This window comes from Nicotiana tomentosiformis, chromosome 3 (genome assembly GCF_000390325.3).
Source record: "Nicotiana tomentosiformis chromosome 3, ASM39032v3, whole genome shotgun sequence".
Taxonomy (NCBI): Eukaryota; Viridiplantae; Streptophyta; class Magnoliopsida; order Solanales; family Solanaceae; genus Nicotiana; species Nicotiana tomentosiformis.
In genome coordinates this window covers 11,831,590-11,838,920 of record NC_090814.1, presented here as the reverse complement: position 1 = coordinate 11,838,920, position 7,331 = coordinate 11,831,590, and positions in this window count along the sequence as shown.

The following is a 7,331-nucleotide window of genomic DNA, read 5'->3' as shown; positions in this document are numbered from 1 at the left end:
CTTTTTTCTCACACTAAGTGCACTATTCATCCATTGATCCCCTTTGTATCACATGCACTTAAATACAACAAATTAGACCCAAATTACTAAATCTCTATCGAATCAGCCAAAATAAAGACGCAAAGTGGGCATGAATAATAAGTATTTTTAAGCTCATCAAGCACATACTTTCAGTACATGCGATGTTTATCAGCAATAGTATATCTTGAGGTGTGCCACATTCCAGTTACTTAGCAACTTTTCTCTATCTTGATTTTCTAACTCGTATGACCCTTTCCTGGTTACAGCCGAAACCTGATAGGGGCCTTCCTATGTTGTACCTAGCTTCCCCGCATTGAGCTCCCATGTGTTCTAAGTTACTTTCCTTAAAACCAAGTCTCCTACTTTGAAATAACAAACGTTGGCTCTTCTATTGTAATATCTCTCTATTTTTCTGCTTTTGGGCTGCCATCCTTATATATGCCAAGTCCATGCGTTCATCGAGCAACTCCAAATTGACTAACATTGCTTCATTGTTTGTTTTTTCGTTTGCCCAGAAATACCTCAGGGTAGGTTCTCCTACTTCCACCGGGATCAGGTCTTCTGCCCCGTACACAAGAGAGAAAAGAGTCTCCCCATGCTCGATTTGGCCGTTGTTCGGTACACCCATAGTACACCTGGCAGTTCTTCGGGCCATTTACCTTTAGTTGCTTCCAATCTCTTTTTGAGATTTTGTATAATCACCTTGTTCAGTGATTCTACTTGGCCGTTTGCGCTCGGATGATAGGGTGATGATATGATCCTCTTGATTTTCAAGTCCTCAAGGAGCTTTGTGACCTTTGTGCCTATAAATTGCAGCCCATTGTCGCAGGCTATCTCTTTTAGTATCCCGAATCTGCAAATTTATTCTCTCTCACAAGAAATCTACCACTTCAAGTTCGCCGATCTTCTGATAAGGACCTGCTTTAACCCATTTAGAAAAATAGTCAGTTAAAATCAAAAGAAATCTTACCTTACCGGGGGCCGGCGGCATTGCTCCGACGATATCCATTCCCTCTTCATGAACATCCATAGTGACAATCTGAGTGCAATGGCTCTGTCAGTTGGTGTACCAATGGTGCGTAATGTTGATATTTATCATATTTTTTAACATAAACTTTGGCGTCTTGTTCCATCGGGGCCAATAGTATCCTGCCCTAATTAATTTTAATACTAAGGAATCTGTGCCTGAGTGATTTCCACAAATCCCTTCGTGGACTTCTCGCATAACATAACTAGCTTCAGAGGCTCCCAAACATTGGGCCAACGGGCCTTGCAAAGGTTTTATGTACAATTGAACCCCCTTAGAGTTGTATCGAGCTGGTTTTGTGCGCAGTGCCCGAGATGCCTTAGGATCTTTAGGCAATTTCTCGTGTCAAAATAGTCAATAATCTCATTTCTCCAGTCCTAGACCAAATTAGTTGCGTTTACCTCGTAATAGCTACCTGCGTCCAATACCGAATGCATAATTTGTACTACCATACCGGAGTCTGATCCCTTCATCCATGTGGACGTTCTAAGGTTAGCTAGTGCATCTTCTTCTACATTCTCTTCCCTCGGGATATGCGTAATTGACCATTCCCAAAACCTAGCAAGCAAAGCTTGGACCTTCATTACGTATTATTGCATGCATTCCTGTTTGGCTTTGAAAATCCCATAGACCTGATTTACCACCAATTGGGAGTCACATTTGATTTCTATGACCTCAGAGTCCAGCCCTCGGGCCAGTTCGAGTCCTGTAATCAAAGCTTCATACACTGCCTTATTGTTAGTCAGAGGAACGGTTCTTATGGCCTACCTTATGATTTCTCCCGAAGGCATGGTCAGTATATGCCGAGCCCGGACCCCTTTATGTTGGAAGCTCCATCTGTAAATAGGGTCCAAACTCACGATGTCGATTCTAACACCATCACTGCTTCTTTGGTAGCCAAAGGTAACAGTCCCGGACTGAAATCGGCTACAAAGTCAGCCAAGACTTGTGATTTAATCGTAGTCCTAGGGTCATATTCAATATTGAATTCACTCATTTTGATGACCCACTTGGCCAGTCTACCCGAAAGTTCAGGTTTATGAAGAATATTCCGCAGGGGAAAGGTGGTCACCACGGTTATCAGATGATACTGGAAATAGGCCTAAGCTTTCGAGCGGCGACTACTAGAGCTAAGGCCAATTTTTTTAAATGTGGATAGCGAGTTTCCGCTCCCGTTAAAATTTTACTAACGTAATAAATAGGAGATTACGTACCTTCATCCTCACGGACTAAAACGACACTTACCGCTACCTCCGAGACCGCTAAGTATATCAATAGTTGTTTGCCTTCCTCCGGTTTTGATAGTAACGGAGGACTTGACAAATACCTTTTCAAATCCCTCAAAGTTTGTTGACACTCTGAGGTCTATTCGAAGTTGTTCTTTTTGAGCAGCGAGAAGAAATGATGGCATTTCTATGAAAATGAATCTGCTCAAAGCGGCCAGTCTCCCTGCCATCCTTTGAACCTCCATCACGCTTGACAACTGATCCGGGATATCTTCGATAGCTTTAATTTTTTTGGGGTTAAATTTGATCCTCCTTTGTGACACCAGAAATCCCAGGAACTTACCGGAGCTGACCCCAAACGCACACTTCTCGGGGTTAAGCTTCATTTTATGCTTCCTTAAGATGTCAAAAGTTTCTTGCAAATATTTAAGATGATCACATGCGTTCAAAGACTTAACCAGCATATCATCTATGTAAACTTCCATGGTTTTCCCTATTTGTTTCTCGAACATTTTGTTCATGAGTCGCTGATACGTGGTCTGGCGTTCTTTAGCCCGAAGGGCATCATATTATAGCAATATGTGCCAAAGTTTGTTATGAACGAGTTTTTTCCTAATCCTACGGGTTCATCTTGATATGGTTGTACCCGGAGTAAGCATTGAGGAAACTTATTAACTCGTTCTCGTCCGCTGCATCAATCATTTGATCAGTGTTTGGTAATGGGATCGAGTCTTTTAGGCACGCCTTATTTAAATCCTTATAGTCTACGCACATGCAAAATTTATTCTTCTTCTTTGGAACTACTACTACGTTAGCTAGCAGTCATGATACTTTACCTCTCGGATTGAACCGATATCAAGCAAGCGAGTTACCTCTTCTTTGACAAATTTGTTTCTAACCTCGGAGGGATGCTGGGATCCATGCTTAGCTTGTGCATGACCACTTCTAGCGAGATACATGTCATATCCGCACGCGACCATGCAAAGCAATTGACATTAAATTTAAGAAATTCAATAAATCCAAACCTGAGCTCGGGTGTAGTCTTGTCCCCAAGTGGAACTTCCTCTCCAATAATTTTTTGAATAACGCAACTTGTTCAAATTCTTTTGTCGTGGACTTTGTTACGTCCGTCTCTTCTGGTACCTGGAAATACCTTAGCACCTGATAGGATTCCGACGACTCTTCCCCCTGGTTGACTTCGCTCGGCTCGGGAGCAGGTGCCAGTTCCTGTAATTGCTATGCCACATGCTCCTTCCCTTTGCTACTAGAGACTGATATTGCATTCATCTCCCTTGCCGCCAAGTGGTTACCTTTTATTTGTTTAATTTCCTCGGGAGTTGGGAATTTCAGCAACTGATGATATGCTGATGGCACAACCTTCATCTCGTGAAACCATGGTCTCCCTAGGATAATATTGTAACCCATATTGCCGCCCACTAACTCGAAAAAGGTCGTCTTCATCACCCCCTCAGCATTCGTGGGTAGCAGGATCTCTCCCCGGGTTCTCACACTTGCCAGATTGAACTCGACGAGAAGTTTCATGGCCGAAATGATACTTCCGGTGAGCTTAGCTTGCTCTAACACTTTCCACTGGATAATATTGGCTAAACTTCCTGGGTCCACCAGAACACGTTTAATTTTAAAATCTAAGACATTTAGAGAGATAACTAGGGCGTCGTTAAGTGGTAGCAGCAGTCCATTCATGTTTTCCTCTGTGAAAGTAATGTCGTCCTCGGCGACTTCCGTCTCTTGCTGTGTGTTACCGACACCTTTCCCTTTTTTGCCGCTGAAAATGTCACACCATTAATCTCGTTCCCTCTAAAAAATAATATTGATTGTCAAACGTGGGGGATCTTCTCCTACTTTTGAAGGCCCTGCGTTATCACGATTGCGGTCATAGTTGGTTTTAGCCCGGTCGCTTAAAAAATCTCTAAGATGATCGTTTTTCAGTAATGTTGCCACCTTCTCGCGCAGATGTCGACAATCCCCTATCCGGTGACCGTTGGTCCCATGATATTCGCACCACAAATTAGGATCCCTTTGGCTGGGATAAGATCTCATTGGCTTTGGGAACTATGCCTCTTTGATGTTCCTCATAGCTGACACCAGCTGTACTATGCTGACGTTATAGTTATACTCAGAAGCCTGGGATAAGAGGAATTTCGAGAACCTGATGTATCCTTATCCTACAACGACCTATTATTTCGGCCGCGATCAGTTCTCCTATTGGTGGTGAATCTATTTGTCGACCGGAAAACTCTGTCGCATCCTTCGGCCCGTTCATAGGGCAGAAAACGACCCTTTGAAGACCATCGACCTAACTCAAAGTCAAAGCTTGACTTCTCTTTATTCCTTCCCGGTCTCGACCCTTGGTTGATGTCGGAAAACCAAGTTGATCATCCTCAATTATTATCTTTGATTCGTACTGGTTGTGAACATCTGCCCATGTTGTTGCCTGGAATTCGAGCAGACTTTCCTTCAATTTTCGGGAAGCATCAGAACTCCTCGGGTTCAGGCCTTTAGTGAATGCTTCGGCTGCCCATTCATCCGGTAAGGCAAGTAACAATATTTTTTCCTTCTGGAATCTGATCAAGAAATCATACAGCAATTCAGACTCTCTTTGTGCAATCCTGAATATGTTGACCTTCCGGGCATGTACCTTCCTAGCCCCGGAATGAGCCTTAATAAAATAATCCACGAGCATCTCGAAGGAATCTATGGAATGCTTGGGCAAGAGTAAATACCATGTCAGGGCCCCCTTTATGAGGGTCTCTCCGAATTTCTTCAATAAGACTGATTCAATCTCGTGGGGAGCTAAATCGTTTCCCTTCACCGTCGTTGTATATGTGGTGATGTGTTCCTGAGGATCTGAAGTCCCATCATACTTCAGCACGTCTGGCATTTTAAACTACTTCAGGATCAATTCTAGTGCCGCACTTGGTTTGAAAGGCAATTATGTGTACTTCTTTGAGTCCGGCCCTTTCAGCACTGGTGGTGTGCCCGAAATTTGATCCATTCGGGCGTTTATTTCTCTCATAAACCGCATACGTTTGGTTTTAAATGGATCATTCTCATTGTTGTTACCGGGTCCGCCACCGTTCCCCCTCCCCTGTCAAAGCCGACTTTGCCTCTCGGGGTGTTGTTATCGACCCTCTGCATTGTTTGATTTGTGGGAGCATCGGGAGGAACTGCACCTTGTCCATTCGCATTGTTGGAAGCACCCGACAATGCTTGTTTTAATTCCGTCATGACCTAATCCTGCCGCGAGAGATAGCCCATAATGACCCTTTGTTGTTCCCTCAAGATCCTTATTGTTTTAACGACATGCTCGTCTTCAGCATCGTCAGAGGTTGCCTCTCGAATATGTCGTGGATATTGCCCGCCGTGAATCGGCGTGGCCTCGTTCCCCTCGTTGCGGATATCACTGATGGAATCTTCGTGCAGAGGCTGATTTCCTTGGGCCTCAACGTGGTGTGTGATGTTGCCGCTGTTATATGCCATTTTTAATAATTTTTGCTAATAACAAAGAATCAAACAAATTAGTACTAGATGAAGAGATCAATTCAATTACACAACTGTCTAGGCCCCACAATGGGAGCCAAACTATTTACTCGTAAAACGGTACAATTGAATTTATACGTGGTTTATAGATAAGTAAATCGATTTGATCCTAAAACAATAGATGAATTAGACAAAAATGTAAGACTTAGCCTTTAAATTGAGATAAAATGACATATATCTTAGTCCCGGGCGCAAGGTTTTTGGAGGCAGTAAGAGCAATATAAATAAGCAAGTAAGTAAAGTAAAATTGAGCTTTTGATAGAATATTGCATGTGGTTGTTAGAAAATTCGTGTCATTTACAATGATGGCAGAGCTCACTATATAGTTACACCTAGGGAACAAGGTCCTAGGATCAAGCCCCTCTTAATTGACAATTATGAAGGCCATTGCAGATTGTGTAACGGTAGGCAGTGAATGCCATTTTCTCTGTAATGGACTATGCACTTAATGCTATAGAATATTCTTCATTGAATGCTACCGCTGACAGATATTTATTTTGCCTTTATGAACATCATTCCTTCCGACGGCAAGCGGGATCATTGCCTCCGGGCCCGACTGTGTTTTGTCTTCGGCTCCACGTGCCGCTTTCTCATGCTATCATAAAATATGAAAATATTTTACTAGATAAATTTTACTTAGAAAATGAGTGGAAATTTGTGAGTAAAAAATATTATTTCATTTAAAATATTTTTTAAATAGATTTTCAATATTTCTTCATATCTCAAATATTAAAATTCAATATTTATAAATACAATATTTGAAAGAATATCTTCAAATACTCAAATATTATTTATAGCCAAACAAGAATAACTATTCTAAGAATATCTAACAAGAATAACTATTTTCTCCTTTTGGCTTAGAATGAAAGTATGTAACGAAATGACTATTTTCTTAGTATATATTCTTAGAAGAATCAGGAAAATAATATTCAATCTTTAACTACGTTGAGGGATTAACAAAGATGAAGGAAATAAGTGGGAATCACACCTACATTTATTATGTGGTATATACTTATTTGTATCACTAGGTATTAGACTTGATAAGAAAATTAAACTCGGAATTTGTTTTTTCTTGTTTATGTTACACACAAAATTAAAAAGAATATACATGTTATTATTTTTGGAAGAAAATAGTATCTTTCTCTTATTTGATGTAGAGAAATATTAAAGAGAAATGATTTTTGAGTATGTATATCGGCACAAAAAAATGCACATATATGTAGATAAAAACAAGATGAATTTGTTTTTATCTCTTATTCGAGTTACAGAAAGTTGATGATGAAATTCAAGAGTGATTTTCCTTAAATCGTTCTTATGCGATGTTAATCTAAATGAAACTATTTTTCTTTGCGTTTATAGTTGAAAAGTATTTTTTTGGTAATTAAATTTAATGTTATTACCAACTGAAAAACAAGTGCTTTGGATGCCTTCATTTGCCATAATACATAAAAGATATTGTGTAATTCTAGTTATTCCCCTGCTCAAATTATCTCTTA